Below are 24,390 nucleotides of genomic sequence, written 5' to 3'. Positions count from 1 at the left end.
ACAGATGATGTGGTATGCATCGAATCATGAGCCATTCCAAGCCTTCTCCATACTTTTTTCTTCTCATCATTCTGGTACAGGTTGATCTTAGTTTCATCTGTCTTTCATCTGAATTCTGTTCCAGAATAGGGCTGGCTTTTGTAGATGTTTTTTTGGCAAAGTGTAATCTGTCCTTTCTATTCTTGAGGTTTATGAATGGCTTGCACCTTGTGGTGAACCCTCTATATAAGTCTTCCCTTTATGGTACACTTGGGTAATGATATGCCTACCTCCTGGAGACTGTTCTTCACTTGGCTGGATGTTGTGAAGGGGTTTTTCTTTACCATGTAAAGGATCCTGTGATCATCCACCACTCTTGTCTTCCATGGACATCCAGATGTTTTTGTGGTGCCGAGCTCACCAGTGCGTTCTTTTTCCCCCAGAATGTACCAAACAGTTAATTTGGCCACTACTTATGTTCCCGCTATCTCTCTGATGGATTTTTTGTTTGTTTTTGCAGCGTAAGGATGGCCTGTTTCACTTGCATTGAGAGCTCCGTTGACTGCATGTTGTGTGTATACAGCAACAGCTTCCAAATGCAAATGCCACACTTGGAATCAACTCAGACCTTTTACCTGCTTAATTGATAAGGAAATAATGAATGAATAGCCCACACTGGCCCATGAAACAGCTTTTTAGTCAATTGTCCAATTACTTTTGGTCCCTTGAAAAAGACGGAGCTCCATATTAAAGAGGTGTAATTCCTAAACTCTTCCTTCAATTTGGATGTGAATACCCTTACCTTAAAGCTGAGAGTCTGCACTTTAAGCCCATATTCATTATATAACTGTAACTTGAAGATGTTTTGGTAAACAGCTAAAATAACCAAAATTCTGTCTGTGTCCAAATATATATGGACCTAACTGTATATATATATATACATATCTGTACTGCCCTTAGCTGGCTAGGAAGGCTATTCCCTTAGCTGGCTAGGAAGGCTGTTCCCGTAGCTGGCTAGGAAGGCTCTGTACTGCCCTTAGCTGGCTAGGAAGGCTGTTCCACAAGCTCTGTACTGCCCTTAGCTGGCTAGGAAGGCTGTTCCACAGGCTCTGTACTGCCCTTAGCTGGCTAGGAAGGCTGAGCTGAGTGATGGCGGTGGTGTTGCCTATGAGGAGGATTTCCCCCTTGCTCTCATTCAGCTGTAGGAAGTTCTGGGCCATCCACTCCTTCACATCGTGGAGGCAGTCCATCAGGCGCATCAGATCGGCGGGGTCGTCAGTGTTGATTGATAAGTAACGCTGGGTGTCGTCCGTATAGCAGTGGAATGAGATCTGGTAGCGTTGAGGGATTAGACAGAGGGGGAGCATGTAGAGGGAGAACAAGATGGGACCGAGGATGGAGCCCTGAGGGACCCCACAGGTGAGGTTGGCTTGTCTGGAGGAGCTGTCTGCTATGTGGACGGCGTGGGTTCTATTGCTGAGGTAAGGCTTGAACCAGGACAAGGCGGTGTCGGTGATGCCAACCTCCTGCTGGAGGCGATTAAAGAGGATGCATTGGTCTACTATAGTGTCAAAAGCTGCGCTGAGGTCCAGGAGGACCAGGGCAGCACATTTCCTGGAGTCTGCGATGAGGAGGAGGTCGTTCCAAACCTTTAAAAGTGCCGACTCAGTGCTGTGGCCAGGTCTGAAGCCAGACTGAAACTTCTCCAGGATGTTGTTCTGTTGGAGGTAGGGCCACAGCTGGCTGAGGACAGCCTTTTCCAGGAGCTTGGCCACAACTGGGAGCTTGGAGATGGGTCTGTAGTTACTGAGGTTGGAAGGGTCCAGGTTGGGTTTCTTAAGGAGAGGCTGGACCACTGCTTGTTTGAGGGTGGGCGGGACAATGCCAGTGGCCAGCGAGCTGTTGATTATTGAGAGGATGTGTGGCCCTACCGTGTCGAACACCTCTTTGAGGAGGGGGGTAGGGATGGGGTCCAGAGGCGATGAGGCCGGCTTCAGTGCAGCGGCCATCTTGGATAGGGCTGGTAGAGTGAAGGGACAGAAGCTGGAGAACGTGGATGAACATCCCAGTGTGGTGGCTAAGTCCTTGGTGGAGTGCGGGAAGTTTTTTCTGATATTGGTGACTTTATCAGAAAAAAAGGATAAAAATTCCTTGCACTTAGCCGGGGATGGATCCTGGATGACGGAAGGGGGGGGGGGGTGAACATATGTGTATATATGTGTATATATATATATATATATATATGTGACACATTCCACCGGGTCCAACATTTCAACTAACCCTGGAGTAACCCTGGACTAACCCTGGTTCAATTTCTAGATTCGCTCCTCCCCCTTTCCAAGATGGCAGCTTGTCCTTTTGTTTGCTTTTGTTTGCTCATTGTTTGTTGCTAATTAGGAGTTTTTACCTGATTTTTGCCTGATTTATCCACCTCTTTCTCCAAGCAAATACTCATGCATTGAAAGCTGACCATTCATTGAAAGGATTTTGCGCGTCTTTATGGATTGTTTGGGGGAACATCTGTTGCTACATGCTAACCACATCCACTGCTGCTGATCCTGGACTGAGATCACCTTCCACCTGCCTCCTCCTGTCTCCTCCACTCCCTGCTGCCGTGGCTCCAGTCTGCCTGTCTGCTTCTCCCCTCGACCCAGCCTGCTGTCTGATAGTGTATTTTACCTATTGTTTTCTCCTCTCCCTCCTGGACTGTGAACTATGGCCTGCCTCTAGCTACTGTGTTTTTCCCTTGCCTTTTTTACCTCGATTTCGTCTCCCATTGCGTGTGTTTACAAACTCTATGACTCTGCCCGCTTACCCAGCTGTGAAACTGACTATGTTCGTCCTCACGACAGAGACATTGTTTCTTTACAGATTGTAACGTTTTTTGATCTATCGCATAACCTGTATTCTACCATCATCCCACCTATGTTATCATGTTGTATTATGCGTTTGCTTCACAACATGATCTTGTTACCTTCCACCGCCTCGAACACAATTGTTTAAAAAAAGAGGCAATGTACTATATCCTCTACATTTCTGCCGTATCCTGATTGTCATACTGCTCATGATGTCTGGGAATGTTCACGTCCACCCTGGTCCTCCTTGTGTTGTTGCATCCCCCTGTGCTAGCACGCCCATAAATGACCCTGGCTTATGCTTCAGCGATTTCAGTGCCCGTAAACACCTTGGCTTCTTGCACGTTAATGCAAGAAGCTTACTACCAAAAATCGACCAACTTAAGGTCTGGGTAGAGACCTCTAGTCCCGAATTCTTGGTAGTTTCCGAGACCTGGCTGCGCAGGTCCATCCCTTACCCAGAGCTAGATCTAGCTGGCTACAACCTGTTTCGTCAGGACCGGTCGTCAAGGGGTGGAGGCGTGGCTATCTTTGCCAAGCAACATCTCCAATGCACAATTGCCCTGGCTAAATCCATCCCCAAACAGTTTGATTTACTGGTCCTCAACATTAAACTGTCCAACAACTTCTCACTATCAGTGGCAGGCTGCTATCGCCCACCATCAGCACCAGCACGCAAGCTAGAGGCCTTAAGCAGCGCTCTGGCACCCTTCACCAGGTCTGAGCTCGTCCTACTAGGCGACCTCAACTGGGACATGCTGAAACCCCCTGCCAAAGTTGTGCAGCAGTTTGACTCACTTAACCTCAATCAAATCATTACTCATCCCACTAGGTGTGATCCCAACATCCCAAACAAGGCCACCCTGATTGATGTGATTTTTACAAATGCCCCACACATGTACCAATCCGGAGTGTTTTGCAGCGACATGAGCGACCACAGTTTTATCGCTTGTGTTCGTAAAAATCTCTCCGCCAAACAGCCTGTCACCATCAGGGAGAAGTGAAACCTGAAACATTTTGATGTTCAAGTATTCCTACATGATCTCGCAGATGTGAGTTGGTATAGAGTAGGCCTAGTCCCCACCATAGATGATGCATGGTTGCTATTTAAAGACCTCTTCAGCACCGTGATAAACAGACACGCCCCTTTAAAAAAACTTAGGATAAAAAACCAACACAGCCCCTGGTTCAGAGAAGATCTGGCCCTGCTGCTACAGCAAACAAATGCTGCCTGGCGCAACGCTCGTCGCTCCAGCTCCGCATCCGCCAGCCTCTTGTTTCGTCAGCTCCGCAATAAGGCTACACAAGCTGTGAGACAAGCCAAAACTGGCTACTATAAGGAGAAGTTCACAGCTTGTGGCTCAGACCCCAATGCCTTTTGGAAAACAGTGAGAGAACTGGAGAACAAACCTTCGACCCTGCCTGTGTCACTTAATGTAGACAACCTTGTAGTCACAGATAAAAGTCTGATGGCTGACATTTTTAACCGTCAGTTTACAAATTCTGGTCTTGTTTCAGGTCCTCCTAACCCCGCTCCTATTCCAACGAGCCCTTTGCCTCCAAGCCCCACTCCCCTGCTACACTCACCCTCCAGTCCTGTTTGTCCTCCTAGCCCCCTCCCCCCCACTCACAGTTTTTCCCTCAGGCCTGTCTCAGTAGGTGAGGTCCTAAAGGAACTGACCTCTCTGGACCCAAAAAAAACTGCCGGGTCAGACGAGCTGGCGGCGTTCTTCATTAAAACTGTCGCCCCCATCATCGCAGCCCCCCTAACAGACCTGTTGAACCTCTCCCTTCTTTCAGCCAGTTTACCTGCCGAGTGGAAAGAAGCGATTGTGCTCCCACTGTTTAAAGGTGGTGACAAGGCTGACCCAAATTGTTATAGGCCCATTTCCATCCTGCCCTGTCTGTCTAAGTTATTTGAGAAACTTGTCAACAAACAACTCACTACTCATCTGCATGTGTATAACTTACTTTCTGGGGGCGCAGTCTGGCTTTCGCGCAGGGTACGGTTGTGTTCCAGCAACCCTAAAGGTACTCAACGACATCACTTCTGCGTTAGATGCTAAGCAGCACTGTGCAGCAATATTTATTGATTTGGCAAAGGCTTTTGACACCGTTGACCATCCCACTCTACTGAACAGACTGAGTTGCATCGGGGTTACTAACCACTCACTAACCTGGTTTTCTCATTACCTCTCTCACCGGGTGCAACGTGTGAGGTTTGAAAACCTTCTCTCTCACCCCCTCCCAGTCACCAAGGGTGTCCCTCAAGGTTCCATACTTGGTCCCACTCTGTTCTCTATATACATCAACAATATCCCCCTGGCTGCTGGAAATTCACTCATTCACTTATATGCTGACGACACTATTCTCTATGCCACTGGTCCCTCCCCTGACTCTGTACTAACAACTCTCCAGGATAGCTTCCTCCAGATCCAACAGGCCTTCACCCACCTCAAACTGTCCTTTAACACTTCCAAGACCAAGGTCATGTGGTTCAACCGTAAAAGCACCACACACCCCCCAGCCCCCATCATTACCACCTGTGAGGGAGCTATCCTGGAGCAGGTCACGGTGTATAAATACCTGGGAATTTGGTTAGACAGCTCACTATCTTTCTCAGACCACATCTCAAAACTACAGACCAAGATTAAGGCCAAACTTGGCTTTCTCTATAGAAACCGTCACTCCTTCACTTCATCCGCTAAACGCACCCTCATTCAAATGACCATTCTCCCCATGCTTGACTACGGTGACACAATCTACAGGTCTGCATGCAAAGCTACACTCTCCACGCTCTACACACTGTATCACTCCGCCATCCGGTTCGCCACTAACGCCCCCTACAGTACCCACCACTGCACTCTTTACTCCCTGGTCAACTGACCCTCCCTTCACACCCGCCGCACTTGCACTGGCTCACCCTCATCTATAAAACCCTCCTCCACCTATCACCCCCCTATTTGTGTCTCCTGCTTCACCCTCTGCCTGTCACTCGCAACACCCGATCCTCACTCCACATTCAACTAAAAATGTCCAAATCCACCACTTCCCTTGGCCGTGCATCATTCCAGTTTGCTGCCCCCTCTGATTGGAATGCTCTGCAAAAAAACCTCAAACTGGATAAACTCATCTCCCGCTCTGCCTTCAGACTCCCTATTTCAGACACCCTCACTGATTCCTGCACATGCTTCTCTTCTCTGTAGGGCAGCCCTTGTATCACTCCCTTTACACACCCCCTCTGTCCACCTGCACTTGTTTTTATGCCCCCATACGCTCATGTCTGCTCATTCTCTGCTTTTAAGCTTTTCTGTGTTAATGTTAATACTGTTTTCGAATGTTTGTTGGCCTGTTTCGTAAGTGCTTATCGCTGTTGTTGTATTTGGTGGCTGTGTCTCAGTGGTTATTGTTGTACCGTATTTATGTTTGCTTGACTGTGTCTCAGTGTGTATTGTTGTATTGGTTTGTTTACTGGCTGTCTTAGTGTCTATGTTGTATCGCTGTGTTGATTGGTCGTGTCCCAGCGCTTATTGTTGTATTATTGTCTTTCCTGACTGTGTATCAGTGCTTATTGCTGTATTGTTGTGTTTGCTTGGCTGTGTCCCAGTGCGTTTTGTTGTATTGTATTGTCTTGTGTTGCCTGTCTGCTTTTTGTGCTTACTGTTGTGTTCCATTCTTGATGTCCGTTAGTGCTTTTGTTGTATTGTTTGTGTTACATGCATGTGTTTAATGCTTATTGTTGTTTTGTGGCATCTCATTCAATTGTCGATTTAATTGTGGTTTTAAGTGCTTTGTTTTTAACATGTTTTATCTTTCAGCCCTCCTCCCCTTTCCCCTTATGAGGCAGGCCGGCATTGTAAATAAGAATTTTGTTCTTAATTGTCTCGCCTGGTAAAATAAAGGTAAAATAAAAATAATGAAATAATGAAATAATCACAAGACATGTTGTCTAAATTACTGACTCAAACAATTGAAAAGACTTGGTGACAAATAAAGAGTTTTAGCTCTGAATACCCGCATTGTTTTAATTTGGCTCATACAACTATACAACTATACTAATCTCTCATATACAACTATACAACTATACTAATCTCTCATATACAACTATACTAATCTCTCATATACAACTATACAACTATACTAATCTCTCATATACAACTATACAACTATACAACTACACTAATCTCTCATATACAACTATACTAATCTCTCATATACAACTATACTAATCACTCATATACAACTATACTAATCTCTCCTATTCATAGCTTTCATGTGACGTCACAGCATAGTGGAAACGCCCACCTGACGGGCAAAAGGCACTTTTTGCGGGCAAAACCCACGAGCAAAACCCACTTTTTGCGGGTTAATAACTTTGATTTCCCGTGGGTTAGGAAAATAATTCCAACGTGTCCGGAAAGAGGAGAAGCCAGGGAATCGCAAAGTTTTTGAATGGAGTCGATCCTCCACTCCTATCACCGTGGACACAGCCAGGACTCAGGAGCGAATTCCCGGGTAGAAATATCCCCTCGACCCGCTGTCAGCGGGGGTTCCGTCCAGCAGCGGTAGAACTCCCGAACGCCCGGTTGATCGAGTTTCGTATTTAAAGTATATCTTCTCGGGGTGTCAGCGAGGTGGTTAAGGGCTCAAAATGACCGTATACTGATGGTGAATTTAGCAATAATAGTCTTGTATTTGTACCACCTCCATAACCGGTGTTATTCACGGAGAAAGCCGGTCAAGGACGCACCTTTTGCGGGTTAATAACTTTGATTCTCCGGGGGTTAGGAAAATAATTCCAACGTGTCCGGATAGAGGAGAAGACATGGAATCCAAAAGTTTTTGAATGGAGTCGATCCTCCACTCCTATCACCTGGACACAGCAAGGAGCGAATTCCAGGGTAGAAATATCCCCTCGACCCGCTGTCAGCGGGAGTTCCGTCCAGCAGCGGTAGAACTCCCGAACGCCCGGTTGATCGAGTTTCATATTAAAAGTATATCTTCTCGGGGTGTCAGCGAGGTGGTTAAGGGCTCAAAATGACCGTATACTGATGGTGAATATAGCAATAATAGTCTTGTATTTGTACCACCTCCATAACCGGTGTTATTCACGGAGAAAGCCGGTCAAGGACGCACTTTTTGCGGGTTAATAACTTTGATTCTCCGGGGGTTAGGAAAATAATTCCAACGTGTCCGGATACATGGGAGGACAGCGAATCCAAAAGTTTTTGAATGGAGTCGATCCTCCACTCCTATCACCGTCGTGTATCTTGATAGTTCTTCATGGGTGAGGTGGTCTAAATAGTAGGCAGCCGGTAAATCGCCATGTTGAGCGATGTTGCTATGATACTTTTTGCCCGTCAGGTTGGTGGTTGCTAGGGAAGAAACCACGTGACTGAAAGCTATGATATACTAATCTCTCCTATACAACTATGCTAATCTCTCATATACAACTATACTAATCTCTCCTATACAACTATACTAATCTCTCCTATACAACTATACTAATCTCTCCTATACAACTATACTAATCTCTCCTATTCATAGCTTTCAGTCACGTGGTTTCTTCCCTAGCAACCACCAACCTGACGGGCAAAAAGTATCATAGCAACATCGCTCAACATGGCGATTTACCGGCTGCCTACTATTTAGACCACCTCACCCATGAAGAACTATCAAGATACACGACGGTGATAGGAGAGGAGGATCGACTCCATTCAAAAACTTTTGGATTCGCTGTCCTCCCATGTATCCGGACACGTTGGAATTATTTTCCTAACCCCCGGAGAATCAAAGTTATTAACCCGCAAAAAGTGCGTCCTTGACCGGCTTTCTCCGTGAATAACACCGGTTATGGAGGTGGTACAAATACAAGACTATTATTGCTAAATTCACCATCAGTATACGGTCATTTTGAGCCCTTAACCACCTCGCTGACACCCCGAGAAGATATACTTTTAATATGAAACTCGATCAACCGGGCGTTCGGGAGTTCTACCGCTGCTGGACGGAACTCCCGCTGACAGCGGGTCGAGGGGATATTTCTACCCGGGAATTCGCTCCTTGCTGTGTCCACGGTGATAGGAGTGGAGGATCGACTCCATTCAAAAACTTTTGGATTCCATGTCTTCTCCTCTATCCGGACACGTTGGAATTATTTTCCTAACCCCCGGAGAATCAAAGTTATTAACCCGCAAAAGGTGCGTCCTTGACCGGCTTTCTCCGTGAATAACACCGGTTATGGAGGTGGTACAAATACAAGACTATTATTGCTAAATTCACCATCAGTATACGGTCATTTTGAGCCCTTAACCACCTCGCTGACACCCCGAGAAGATATACTTTTAATACGAAACTCGATCAACCGGGCGTTCGGGAGTTCTACCGCTGCTGGACGGAACCCCCGCTGACAGCGGGTCGAGGGGATATTTCTACCCGGGAATTCGCTCCTGGCTGTGTCCACGGTGATAGGAGTGGAGGATCGACTCCATTCAAAAACTTTGCGATTCCCTGGCTTCTCCTCTTTCCGGACACGTTGGAATTATTTTCCTAACCCACGGGAAATCAAAGTTATTAACCCGCAAAAAGTGGGTTTTGCTCGTGGGTTTTGCCCGCAAAAAGTGCCTTTTGCCCGTCAGGTGGGCGTTTCCACTATGCTGTGACGTCACATGAAAGCTATGAATACAACTATACTAATCTCTTCTATACAACTATACTAATCTCTCCTATACAACTTTACTAATCTCTCATATACAACTATACTAATCTCTCATATACAACTATACTAATCTCTCATATACAACTGTACTAATCACTCATATACAACTATACTAATCTCTCATATACAACTATACTAAGCTCTCATATACAACTATACTAATCTCTCATATACAACTATACTAATCTCTCATATACAACTATACTAATCTCTCATATACAACTATACTAATCTCTCATATACAACTATACTAATCTCTCACAACTATACTAATCTCTCACAACTATACTAATCTCTGCTATACAACTATACTAATCTCTCTTATACAACTATACTAATCTCTCATATACAACTATACTAATCTCTCATATACAACTATACTAACCTCTGGGAATTGACGCATTATGACATAAATGATGGATTATGAAACCTAAATTGTAAATAAATTGTTTTCAATGATTTAGGTGGAAGATACATGGTACTGAATGTTGAATATCGTACTTTGATCCAAGATGAAAACATGTTCTTGTTCCCTACTGCTTGCGAATCTGCTAGAGAATCTCTGGAACATCGTCCATTCTGTAGTTCTCTCTCTCTTTGGCTTTTGTCTTTCTTTCCACATCCTCCTCTTTCTGCTTGTCACTCACTCTTCATGTCAATTACCATCTCCCTCTTCTCCTTCGCTCCAGGAGCGCTACCTCTCCTGCTTCCCCTCTTGCTCAACCTTTTTACATGCTCTCTCGCTCTCTCCCTCAGTCCAACCCACTCCCCAATTCACTCCTCTCTCACCCCCCCTTTTACATACTTCCTCACCCTGTCCTTCACTCCCCCTCACAATCCACTCTAAATCTCATTCCTCCTTTCATTCCTCCTTTCATTCGTTCCCACTCCTGTGCCCTCACTTTGCTAATTCTAACCTATTCTCTCCCTCCCCTTCTCTCCCTGCTGTCTCTCCTCCTCGCCCTGCACTCTAACATCATCTTTAGCTTTCCATTCCCTCTCTCATCTCTCCAGGATTGCAGTAACGTTAACCATCGTAACAGCTGCATCGTCTCCCTCTTCTTACATATTCATTACAGAGTGAGTGAGTGACCTCGATACGTCTCCTTGCATTTCCCCAGCCCCCCCAACCCCCCCTTCTCTCTTTAGCTCTGTAACACCTTGGAAAATAAACGTCATGCCTGCCATCTTGCTTCACACTTGTGAGTGTGTGTTTGTATGTGTGTCTTATTGTATATCCGACTATGTTTCTGTTCATGTGTGCCAAAATGTTAATGTTTCGATGAAAACGTGTGTGTATTTGTTGGCTTGTGTTGTGTCTAAGCATCTAAGCAAAGGGGTGTGTTTGTGTGTGTGTGTGTGTGTGTGTGTGTGTGTGTGTGTGTGTGAGTGTGTGTGCGTGTGTGTGTGTGTATCTGATACACCAAACTACTACTATCATCCAAAACAAATGTATGAATGTGTGAATGAGTGAGTGAGTGTGTGTGTGTGTGTGTGTGTGTGTGAGTGTGTAGTTACACGTTATGTTTAATTACTGTATGTGCTTGGCTGTGTTCCTAAATGGATTGTAGCCTCTACACTCTCCCTTCTTCTCATCTGCAGAGAGACAGCGTTGAGATTGCCAGTGTGTGTGATATCTACTCTGTGCGAGATGTCTGGTATGTCGCTTATAATTGCCTGTTCGTTGCCATCCATCATTGAGTTGTTTTCTTCCCCTTTTTTTCTCGGTCTTCTCTCCAGTCGTACACCCAATCATCCCTCTCTCTCTACTTCTGTGGGGAGACAGAAACAGAACAAAACAGGAACAAAACTTTTTCAAAATATCTCTGACAAGTGTTGCTTTCACAGGCTGAATGGAAGCCTAATAACAAACTTTCTAGAGAGGAATACGTCGGGGGGAGGAGGAGGAAGGAGCCATCAAGATTGGATAGCGATTGTGAAGTCACTGACGGTTTGGAGACGTACCGTACCACGGATATCTCAACCGTTGGGGAGAATCAGCATCCATTGTCAAAACACAAAAGAAACAACGGTTTCAACAGCTTTTAAGAAACTTTTTTTCACTTTATTTTCTTCTCAGTCTACCTCCTCTAAACTTTCCATTCCAAATATATTCCAACTTCATTTGTAATCGTTAGCCCTGTGAGATCCAGCTGTGCTAACTTTTCCAGCAAATTATCTGGCGCGAGCTGGCTAATTGCCCCGCGTGCATGAAGTTTCGCCGTGGAGCTGCAGTCTGAATAATAAGCAGGTAAAACGGGGAGTAAAAAAGGAGGGAAAATGAGAGTGAGAAAAGCTCATTATCCAACCATTTAAAGGCTACTATTATCAGTTTGTAGCAAGTAGCTTGTAACAATTTGCCAGAGTCAAAGATATAGAGAATTCAACAAACATTCTTCAACATCGGCTCTAGAAGTTCCACAACAAAGATGATCTCATTTGCATTCTGACAAGATTGTCATTGTCATGGAAATGCTTGTGCCAACATGGCAGCCACTAATCTCAAAGAGAGTTTGCCAATAACAGTAATTACATGGAACAGCCTGAATCATCTCAGAACTGATGTATAGCCTACAAACTCCTTGTGTATTCCTTGTATGCATTGTGGTATGTGATAGCATTGTTCCTATTACAGCCCTACGGATGTAAACAACTCTCATAACAGGGTTTGTGAGACCAACTGAATCAAGGCCAGCTCAGAGTGCAACTGCAAAGTCTCACATTCAAGGGCCGAAATGTCCACCTGGCTGACATTTCCTCAAAGGGCTGCAGTGTAATTGAAATGCCTGTCACAGGTCCAGCTCCAGTTTTTACCTGTAATCATGATGAATGACCGACCCACTCAGAGGCACAAATCCCCTTCCACTCCTCCATTACTGGAGCTCAGCACCGCTATGTCTCCTTTAGCTAGGAGTCACGCTAAGGCCCCATGTCCCCCTATCACGCTAAGGCCCCATGTCCCCCTATCACGCTAAGGCCCCATGTCCCCCTATCACGCTAAGGCCCCATGTCCCCCTATCACGCTAAGGCCCCATGTCCCCCTATCACGCTAAGGCCCCATATCCCCCTATCACGCTAAGGCCCCATGTCCCCCTATCACGCTAAGGCCCCATTTCCCCCTATCACGCTAAGGCCCCATTTCCCCCTATCACGCTAAGGTCGTAATCAGACACAGGAGTAACAGGGGTTGGATAAGGGCTTGGAGGACGCGGACTGGCGGATACACTGGTAATGCATGTGATGTATGACCCTCATCAGCCATATTGATGTCCACCTATATACACCTCCTCCCCATTTGGTCATGCGTGTCTGTTGGCAGTATATGTATCTGTGATCATCTCCACCAATTCCCAAGAGGCCCACTCCAGTCTAAATTCTAAACGTCCTGTCTTCTGAATGTCTATTCAATAAACACTGTGAAAATGGGAAATGTATGTTCTGTGTCGAAATGTACCACTCCTTTTTTTCAAGCTGACTCTATAAGGTGTAGTATTGGCCCCTGTCATGACGTCAACATGGGTTTCATTTGAATAGCCAATCACCTGTAGACCTTGGTCCTTGGCAACATGGAGAATACTGTATATGCAGTAAATGTGCATCCATACATGATTCATAGTTCTGAAGTAGACTAGTTAGCTGCAAGCTTTCTCATTATTTGAGCTCCTCTTCCTTCCTGGGAAAGCCTGCCCTCTCCAAGACTTCTCCGTCTCCCAGACCGCAAAGAGGGTAAGCCTGGACAACCAACTCTCCTGTGCAGCTAACATCACAGCGATAGCCCGCACCAGTAGATTCTTCCTCTACCATATTCGAAGGATTCCTCACAAGAGAAGCAGCACAACTCCTAGTCCAGGCACTTGTCATGTCCCACCTAGACTACTGGAACTCACTTCTGGCCGGGCTCCCTGCCTCTGCCATCAGACCTCTTATGGCCATCTGGTATTCAATCTCCCCAAACTCGCCCATGTCACCCCCCTTCTCCGCACACTTCACTGGCTCCCAGTAGCAGCTCGTATCAGAATCAAGACACTGGTGCTCGCCTACAGAGTGGTAAAGGGAACAGCCCCTCCCTATCTGCAGTCCCCAAACCCCGGCCCGATCACTCCATTCCTCCACCTCTTCCGGCTGCTTGGCACCGCCGTCTCTGCGAGGACACAGTGGTCACTCTGCTCGCTCACGGCTCTTCTCTGTCTTGGCGCCCCAATGGTGGAAGGAGGTTCCCTCCACTTTCACAGGATGGCAGTCACTACCTATCTTCCAGATTAGACTAAAGAACCTGTTTAGGGTACACTTGGGCTCCTTCTCCTCAGACCTCTCCCTACCCCCCTACATTACCAGAACAGACAAAAAATAAGTTTTACTTACGATGACTGATGTATAGTTGATTAACTTCAGACACAGGTTCATGCATGGGTAAAACAGAAGAATATTGCAGGGGATTTTGGCACATTTTTTTGGGCCGCTACCCACACGTTTAGCTGTGTTGCTCATTCCACGAATGCATGATCCTTACAAGTTGTACCTCGTTGTAAAGGTGACTAATCAGGCTTTCCAACGATATAAAACACAATACAAATTGGTATTATTAAAGGGGAGGAATAATCAACCAAATTAACGTTTCCAAACCTTTTTTGAGGAGTTTATATGCAGCCGCCTATAGCTAGCTACTGTAATTTCATGTGGGGTTTGTTTTGATTCTCGTGAAAGGCTGAAGCTTTAACAATGTGTGATGCAAGAGCATCACATCAGTACGTTTTAGTGTCCTCACAGTGTGTGAGAAACACTATTGAAGCAATGAACAAACAAAGGCTTATCGGGGGCTTCAAACAACATTAACTTGTACAACTCTTGTACAACTTAACGAATAACCGAAGACTTTTTGCTCCGTCTTTAGTTAAAGAGAAAGAGTGACTGTATTGTGTAATGCAATATTTACGGCTTTGACAGCGCATTTTGACGAGAAGGAGAGAAAGCGCTAAAACAAAGTTAGATCATCACAGTAGCGAGAATGATTCATTTCAGTTGCTGTCCCATGCCATTTTATTATGTCTTTCCTTCAACCCGCAAAACATAATTTTGTAGGGGTTGAATTATCTATAGAAAAACAAACCTACATTTTCTCTGCAGTTCTCAAAGTCAGCTATTGACAGTATTTGTGTAAATTGAAATGGCCTGTTTTAAGTGTGGGCCATCGTTGTGACAGGATTTCTTCAAAGGGACTGCGTTCTAACTTTGATCCCCTCTATGAGACTTATACATAGGGACCGATCTGACCCGTCGGAGCTACCCACAGTAGATAAGATCAGACAACATGGGCCCCCCCGCCATTTGGGCCCGATGCCAACGACTTTGTTTTATTATTGATCTGTCTGCATTCATGCTCAACTTCATACATACATAAACTTCCTGCTTTAATGTAAGTGGAAAACTCAGCCCAGAGTGCTGAAATATTTATAGAGATTTTTCAATGATTCCTTTTGAGTTTGTGCACTAGTACCCTGGTTTTGACGTTAGCACGGTTTTTGGGTAAACATGAGAGCGTGTGTCACTTATTTAGATGGGTGAGGACCAGATAAATAAACTCAGATGCATGCCCTGGAAGAGAGAGAGAGAGAGAGAGAGAGAGAGAGAGAGAGAGAGAGAGAGAGAGAAAGAGAGAGAGAGAGCCTCAGAGGGGGGTAACTAAAAACCTTTTATATATGAAATCAGCTCTTTATATATATTTGATATATATATATGTATATATATTATTCAAAGCAATTTGACATTGGCATAACACTCCATTTGAGAGTTTTCAATGTGCAAAATGTATTATGTACTGTCAGCTGCCATGGTGTGCAGTGTATGTGCATGTTTGTGTGTGTGAGTGTGAGTGACTATCGAAATGAATCTCCCTATTTCCTTATGCAGAGGGAATTTAGCATTCTGCCTGGACACACAAAAAGAGAAAAGGGAAGTATTTGCAAGTCAATGGGGTGGATTGATACACTGTGCATTAACAAAGCCAAACTACTGCTCTTCCAGTAGGGAAAATAGAATATATATTTAAAAGTAAACAAGAGTGTATAAATAAACCACAACCAGATAGTATGTGGGTGAATGTAGTAACAAGAGAAGATTGTTGATCAGGCGACATGACTTGTTAACTCCACACGTGCGTGTTTGTGTCCCCCCCAACTGAGCACGCATTCACAGCCAGGCCGGTCCAGGCCAGAGGAATGGACCATGACCATGACCATGACGGAGTTAACGTGACGGTCGCTGCCCCCTCTGACCAGGGGCAGACCCCTGCAGGAGAGATGTGTCACAATGGTGTGAAATCACTACGACACCTCACGGTGCAGCATCAGGCACTGTCATGCATTGTAAGAATCAAAAAATCATGTGTTAATGTAACAGGGTTATAAATTATATTTAAGTTATAGGTTGAAGTTCATCAAAATCGTTTGCTTTTTATCATTTGGTTAAGTGTTTTGAATTGATTTACCCATGGCTGCATACGGTGTGTAGTGCCCCTAGTGGTGGTTGGACTGGCCGCGTTTAATGTTTTGACGAAGGCCACCGTAGCTCACCCCTTTCGTCTTTGTGAGCGGTTGAGATGGTATGTTAAAGTTTGTGCTCCGGTCCCGTTTTATATTTCCTTTGATAAAGAGTTGCCACTAATATAAACCGAATGTATTATTTGAGATTAATGTTTACCATTGTTTTTTATGCCATTACTTTTGAGTTATGTTTTGTTTATTTGTATTTTATGGATGGTTAAAGTTGTGAGCTAACTAGCTAACAGCTAGCTAACAGCCATCTTAGCGTGAGCAATGTAGCGTGTTCTGAATCAGGGGCGGCGCTAGGGGGTGGCTACTTGGGCTCAAGCCCCGGATGTTTTCTGAAAAGCCCCGAATGTTTTACTTTAAAAAAAAAAAACTCGTGAGTAACGTGCAGTACCGGAGTCCAACAGAGAGGCAGCAGCTGCGCGACATTAGCCTGCGTACTGCGTAGCCTGCCCTGCCCTGAAGAAGAAGTGATCTCAATCAGTGCCTGACAGTGCCTGACTGATGGATATCCCAAAGTTGTTTTCAACAAAACAAGTGCCTTGTTGCAGCAGCAGTATCAGCAGCTGACAACAATGACGTCACCAGCAGTGATGACATAGATGATGTTTCAGGTTTGTGAATCTTATTAGAAAGGTGACTGACTCACTGACACTACTTTTCCGGTTTGCTAATGCTAGCTGGCTATCATAACATAACGTTATGTTATAATGAAAATGAAACATAGCATGGTACTGTTACGGTACATGGTAAGAAATCAAACAAAGGATAATACTTATACAAATAAAGTGAATAACAGGCTGATAGTCTTTGATATCTGCACTCTGGTTGACTGAGTAACAAGTGAAAAATAATGATGTAACGTTAATGTTACAGCTAGTAAACATGGAGTAACCACATTAAGTATGCCCTTATGGTAGTACGTATGTATACAGAACATGACTCAAATCTATCCTAAGATGTAACGCTAACTAACTAAGTTTGTTTAATGTCCCAGGGGTGATTTGATTTCACAGTACTATACACAGGCCAACAATACATGTAATATATCGTCATATAACACAGGACAAGACAATCAATACAATATAAGTGGTGAGCACAGAGTCTGCCCTGATATACATACTGTAACATAACTAGCCTCAGCCCATCAATTCTGTAATTCAATACAAATATAAATGATGGTGACTGACGTGTGTGTGTGTGTGTGTGTGTGTTTACTGTCTATTTTGTAATACAGCCTTTTGTCCGCTTTAAGGTGGTGGTAAGTTGAAGGTTGAAGGCAAATCTTTCCGGCGCGCTCCGCGCGCACATTATTCTCCCTCTGGGCTAAGCCCCGGATCTCCTACAATCCTAAATCCGCCTCTGTTCTGAATGTATTGTTTTGCTGACATGCAGGGGCGAGAGCTGTTTTGTGCTGGAGCCTACCATTAAATAACCACCATTTTGTTTGCACATTCAGGTATGTTGTATGTATGTTGTATCCATGGGTATGGTTTAGTCTTGTGTGTTATAATGATATTAATGGTATGATAACTAATAATTATTTGATGTTATGACAAAGGCAGAGCCCTTTCGTCTTTGTGAGCGGTTGAGATGGGGCGAGAGCTGTTTTGTGCTGGAGCCTACCATTAAATAACCACCATTTTGTTTGCACATTCAGATAAATAAACAGCTTGAAAGTGAACCTGTGTGCCTGCCTGGTCTGTCCGGATTGTGAGGGGTGACAACTGGTGCCGCGACCCTGCGACTTCAAAGGATCAGCCCATCGCCGATCCAACATCCTACGGACCCCAGGCCGGCTGTCGAAGAGCCCCATAGATGTATTGAGGTTCCATGAATGATACAGTTCTATGTATAGCAGACGGATTTATCAGACACAACGCAGAACGAGTACTACAGTAATATTTAGCAGGCAATTGAATAGTTAGTCTAGTACTGATCTAGTAATTATTTAGCTTGGGTAGCAGTAGAAGTGATTTTAACTGCCATTTGCCATTTGCCTGTCACTAATGGTTTACAGTGAGTGTTTTTGTTTTGGGTCGGTCATTATTTTATACACTGAGTGATTTATTTTCTTTTGGCACAATTTATTCAGTCAATTTTATGTCATACGATTTAGATACTAGTGAGTAGATATGGCAGAGGGTGCGAACATGGACTTTTGTGATTCAGAACCTAATGGTAGGGGTGCAAGTCCCAAAGTGAGTTTTGGTAGAGGATTTATTACACCGATTAGCTCAGTATCCCTGCCTGGTTATGTGGGTTCTCTAGGGTGTGGTAGGGTGTGGTAGGGGGATTACTGACTTGGATGAGTATAGTAGGGCTAGTCTCTTGGTAGGCCAGAGTGCCCAGGGTCTTTACATTTTACCCACTTCTACCCCTGCCTATCACCTGCCTAGTGAGGGTGACACTACTATCCCTGTTAATCATGAGCCCAGTGAGACAGACACCCCTACCCATGTCTATCGCCAGTCTGGTGGGACAGACAATACTCCTCCGATACATCCCCAGCCTAGTGAGACAGACAACACGTTGAGGGAACTAGGTGTTTTGATCACAGAGTTGGGGAGACACATTGGAGATTCAGTTACAGCTAGGCTTCTGTCAGAAAAGGAGAGTACCAGTAACCGTAGCGGATGTACACAGGCTTGTGGTGCGTCAGTGGACCTCACGCAGTTCAGCATGGCTATGAGGTCCAGTGCCAAGGAAATTCCCATCTTCCGAGGTGAGTCAACTGACAAATGCTCTGTCCACGAATGGATCGACTTGATGTCTATTTACCTGAGAAAGAGGAACGTTAACATTGGGGATCAGTCTGATGAGATTATGTCCAAGCTGATGGGGAGAGCCAGAGATGTGGTGAAGATAGGAATACGCAGTGACACATCTCTTGGAGCTGACCAGAAACCAGACGCCATCTATGCTATCCTGAAGCGGCATTTCAGTGACCTGACGTACTCGGGCATGCCACTTGCCGACTTCTACAGTACGCTTCCCAGAGCCCATGAGAGTCCCCTAGATTACTGGGTGCGCCTGAATAGGGCAGCTGATGTAGCAGAGGAGGGTCTGCAGCGCCAGGGGAAAGGGATGGGAGATCTCAATGGGGAGGTGGCTATGATGTTTGTTAGATACTGTGACGAGCCTTCCTTGTCTGTCGTGTTCAAGAGCAAGCTGGCTAGCAGCTGGACAGCCAAAGAGGTCCAGGAACGGATTGATGAGTACCATAGAGAGTTGAAGGCCAGGCCCAGTAGGCCCGCAGCAGAACGTAGTACCAGGCAAGCCGTTGCTGTGATGACCGTTGATGCACAGGGGATGGAGAGACCGGAGCCTGATGTTGTGTTGCAGTCCCACAAGCAGAGTGTGAGTCTCCCCCCACCGCGCCAGTGTGTGAGTCAGCCCCCACCACGACAACCAGAGCCAAGTGTGGAGCTCACCTCAATCCAGAACAGCATGGACAAGATGGCTGGCATGCTTGATGAGGTATTGAGCAGAATGGCGAGAAGTCCTGCCGCCAGGGGCCGCTACTACTCGTCCCGGGAAGGGGGAGCTTCAGGAGCCTGTACAGTCTGTGGTGACAGTTCTCACACTACCTGTTAGGGTAGCACTAGCAAAAGAGTCAAGTGTGGCAGAACCCCAGAACAGACGGACACAAGAGGCAAACTAACAATAAAAGGATTTATTAAAATGATGGACAAAAGAATAAACCTACTCTAACGGGGCCTAAGTGGGGGGAATGTGTGGATGCCAGAGAACTGGATAATGGAAATGAGGTGTGAGTGGGACTGTACTCTATGTGTCTGGGTGTGAGTGTCTAGCGTGCAAAACTAGTGTGGTGTAGATATGTAGATGAGTGAAGTGTTGAAATATGTACGTGTACTAACCAGTCCAGAGCAGAGAGGGGGAATAGTCGGCAGGCAGGCAGACGGGGGGGTTAGGCAGGAGGAGTAGGCGGCAGGCAGGCAGGGGGTTAGGCAGGAGGAGTAGGCGGCAGGCAGGCAGGGGCATAGGCAGGAGGGGTGGTCGTTAGGCAGGCAGGGACATAGGCAGGAGACGTAGTCGATAGGCAGGCAGGAGGTCTAGGCAGGGGGAGGCAGGTTCCTTTGGGGAGCGAGGATCAACAAAGAAAACAACTAAGGTTAGCAAAATAACAAACAAACAAAACTCTGAAGTGAAACTACTTGAACGAGAATAGACAACAGGGAGAGCCAAACTACTAACCACATGGGTCAAAATAATCAAGCGTCGGAGGAAGGTTTCTGGGGCTTCTTATAGGGCTGCCTCCTCCTGAGTTGATAGCTGGACCCAGCTGTCTCCACTTGAGCCTGATGAGGCTCAACGAGCGCCAACGAGGCAGGAGGGGGCGGAGCCGATGAGGGATTCACAACAGTACCCCCCCCCTTAGGGGAGGCACCTGACGACCGTCCTGGAGCGTCCGGGTGGGCCTGATAGAAATCCTCCAGGAGTGTGGGGTCGGCGAGGTAGGATGGGGGCACCCAGCTCCGGTCTTCGGGGCCGTAACCCACCCAGTCCACCAGATACTGGAACCCCCGTCCCCTACGGCGGACAGCCAGTAGGCGGTCAACCGTCCACACCTGGTCGCCATCCTTCAGGACCCGGGGAGGTGGGGGGGCTGGAACGGGGGGGGACAGGGGGCTAGTGGAAACAGGCTTGAGGAGGGACACGTGAAATACTGGGTGGACCTTGAGAGCAGGGGGAAGGTTTAATCGAACCGCTGCAGGGTTAATAATCCGGTCAATAGTGTAGGGCCCAACATAACGGGGATTTAGCTTACGGGAGGAGGTCTGGGCGGTCTGGAGGGGCAGGTCCCGGGCCAACAACCAGACCTTCTGGCCGGGACGATAGGCCGGGGCTGGCACCCTCCGCCGGTCGGCACAGCGACGGGACCGCTCAGTGGCCCGCAGCAGAGCGGTCCGGGTGGTCCTCCAGATGCGCCGACACCGGCGGAGGTGGACCCTGGTGGACGGGACTGCCACCTCCAGCTCCTGTTGGGGAAAGAGAGGAGGTTGATAGCCCAAGGAGCATTCAAAAGGGGACATACCCGTGGCGGAGCTCTCCATGGTGTTGATGGCATACTCCACCCATGGTAGGTACTTGGCCCAGGAGGCGGGGTTGCTGGTGGTGACACAACGCAGGGCTGCCTCCAGGGCCTGGTTGGTCCGCTCGGCCTGTCCGTTGGACTGCGGATGGTATCCAGAGGTGAGGCTGACCGAGGCCCCAATTCCCTTACAGAAGGCCTGCCACACCTTGGAGATGAACTGGGGGCCCCGGTCGGACACAATGTTGTGGGGAATGCCGTGAAGCCTCACCACATGGAGCGTGAGGAGGTCAGCAGTCTCGGCCGCGGAGGGGAGCTTGGGAAGGGCGACAAAGTGGACAGCCTTGGAAAACCTGTCCACAATGGTTAGGATGGTGTCCTTACCCTTGGATAAGGGGAGCCCCGTAACGAAGTCTAAAGCGATGTGGGACCAAGGACGACCGGGGATAGGGAGGGGACATAGGAGGCCCGAAGGAGGACGATGGGAGGCCTTACTCCGGGAGCAGATGGTGCAGGCACCTACAAACTCCTTAACGTCCCCCCGGAGTGTGGGCCACCAAAAACGTCGGCTGATAAACTCCGCTGTCCGGTGGGAGCCAGGGTGGCAGGCAAAGTGACTAGAGTGCCCCCACTCTAGCACTTGCGGCCGGACAGTGGAGGGAACAAAAAGTCTGTGCCGGGGTCCGGTACCTGGGTCCGGCTCGGCACGCTGGGCCTGTCTGACCACCGACTCGATGGCCCAGGTGACGACACCTACCACCCGGGTAGGGGGGAGGATGGTGTCTTGGGTCACCGGCATATCCGGGGACTCCCCCGGGAACAGCCGGGAGAGGGCGTCCGCCCTGACGTTCTTTGACCCCGGGCGGTAGGTGAGGGTGAAGTCGAATCGGCTGAAGAACAGGGCCCAGCGTGCCTGTCTAGGGTTAAGCCTTTTTGCCGTCCTCATATAGGTCAAGTTCTTGTGGTCAGACCACACAAGGAACGGCAGCTTAGCCCCCTCCAGCCAGTGCCTCCACTCTTCGAGGGCAGCGTGGATGGCCAGCAACTCCTTGTTGCCCACATCGTAGTTCCTCTCGGCAGGGTCAAACCGGCGAGAGTAGTAGGCACACGGGTGGACCTTCTGGTCCTCCTCCGACCGCTGGGTGAGAACGGCCCCGACGCCCGTGTCTGAAGCGTCTACCTCCACGATGAACTGCCTGGCTGGATCCGGGTGGGCCAACACCGGCGCGGTCGTAAAGAGGCCCTTCAGGGTGGAGAAGGCCGCCTCAGCCTCAGGGGTCCAAGAGAACGGGCGAACAGTGGAGGTACAAGCAGTGAGAGGGGCCGCCACCTGGCTAAACCCCTTGATGAACCGCCGGGTAAACCCGGCGAACCCGAGGAAGCGCCGGAGTTGTGTTCGGTCGGTGGGTCGTGGCCACTCTGCCACCGCTTTAATCTTAGCCGGGTCGGCGCGCATTTGCCCTTCTTCCACGACGTTACCCAGGTACGTCACAGAGGAGGAGTGGAAGACGCATTTCTCCGCCTTGACGAAGAGACGATTCTCCAGGAGCCGTTGTAGGACCAGGCGCACGTGTTGGTGGTGTTCCTCCATGGTCGGGGAAAAGATCAGGATATCATCCAGGTAAACAACCACGAAAACATTTATCATGTCCCTCAGCACGTCATTGACCAGCTCCTGGAAGACTCCGGGGGCATTGGACAGGCCAAAGGGCATGACCAGGTACTCGAAGTGACCGAGGTGGGTGTTGAACCCGGTCTTCCACTCGTCCCCCTCCTTGACCCTAACCAGATGGTAGGCGTTGCGGAGGTCAAGTTTAGTGAACACCCGGGCGTGAGTGAGTGGCTCGAAAGTGGAACTCATAAGGGGGAGTGGGTATTTATTCTTAACAGTGATGGTGTTTAAACTACGAAAATCTATACAGGGCCTCAGGCCACCATCCTTCTTCGCCACAAAGAAGAAGCCCGCCGCGAGGGGGGAAGACGATGGTCGAATTACACCCGAGGCTAGGGACTCGGCTATATAATTGCGCATTGCCTCCTTCTCCGGGACCGAGAGGTTGTAGAGACGACCCTTGGGAAGGGCTGCCCCGGGAAGGAGGTTGATGGGACAATCATACGGCCGGTGAGGAGGAAGTGAAAGGGCGCGGTCCTTACTAAACACCATGGCCAGGTCAAGATACGTAGAGGGGACACCAGTGAGGTCCGGGGGAGAGACTAAGGGCCTGGGACCGCTGGACGGAGAGAGGGCGGAGCGTAGGCAGTTGGCATGACAGGGGATGCTCCAGCCCAAAATCCGTCCAGTGGTCCAGGAGATGTGGGGATCGTGTCTCTCCAACCACGGCCTACCTAATACTAGGGGTGCAGTGGGGGCGTGGAGGACAAGAAAACGTGCCGTCTCGACGTGATTACCGGACATGGTGAGGGTGAGGGATTCAGTGCTATGCGTGATCCTACCTAAGGGCCTCCCATCGATGGCTTGGGGGAACAAGGCATGGTCGAGGGGAACGAGCGGGATGCCGGCCTGCCGAGCGAGGGTGATGTCCATCAAGCACTCGTCGGCCCCGGAGTCAATGAGGGCGCCGGCAGAAATGGACTCCTCACCCCAGGAGAGGGTGGCTGGGAACAGCCGGTTGTGGTTCTTGATGGGTTGGGGGATCGAGGCACGGCTCACCAAAAACCCCTCCTTTAGCGAGCCGGGTCTTTTGGCCGCGCCGGGCAGGTTCGGAGGACGTGTCCGGGTCTTCCGCAATACAGGCACAGCCCGCCCCGCATTCTCTGCTCTCTCTCTTCCTGAGAGAGGCGGGACCGGCCGACCTGCATGGGCTCCTCCGCTGACTCAGAGGTGGACGGGGCTGGGGAGAGCATGGGAACCCGAGGGGGCAGGGCCGAGTGGGCGGCCGCAAAACGGGGGAGAGAGGACGTGCGGCTGGGGACCGAGTGAGGGGGCCCCACGGCGCGTTGGCTGCGCTCCTGGCGGCGCTCCCGCAGGCGCTCATCCATTTGTAGGGACAAGGTGACCAGTTCTTGAAGGGAGCCTGGGCGGTCCCGGACGATAAGGTCCTTCACCGCCTCACTCAGACCCCGCCGGTAGGCGCAAAGGAGCGCTATGTCTCCCCACCCGCTGTCGGCGGCGAGGATCCGGAACTCTAGGGTGTAGTCCGCGACGGTCCTGGAGCCTTGCCGGAGTTCCAGCATCCTGGAGGCGGCGTCCGCGCCGTCAGAGGGGTGGTCAAACAA

Source organism: Nansenia antarctica (genome assembly GCF_963989245.1).
Source record: "Nansenia antarctica genome assembly, chromosome: 4".
Lineage (NCBI taxonomy): Eukaryota > Metazoa > Chordata > Actinopteri > Argentiniformes > Microstomatidae > Nansenia > Nansenia antarctica.
Note: the sequence above shows the minus strand (reverse complement) of the source record.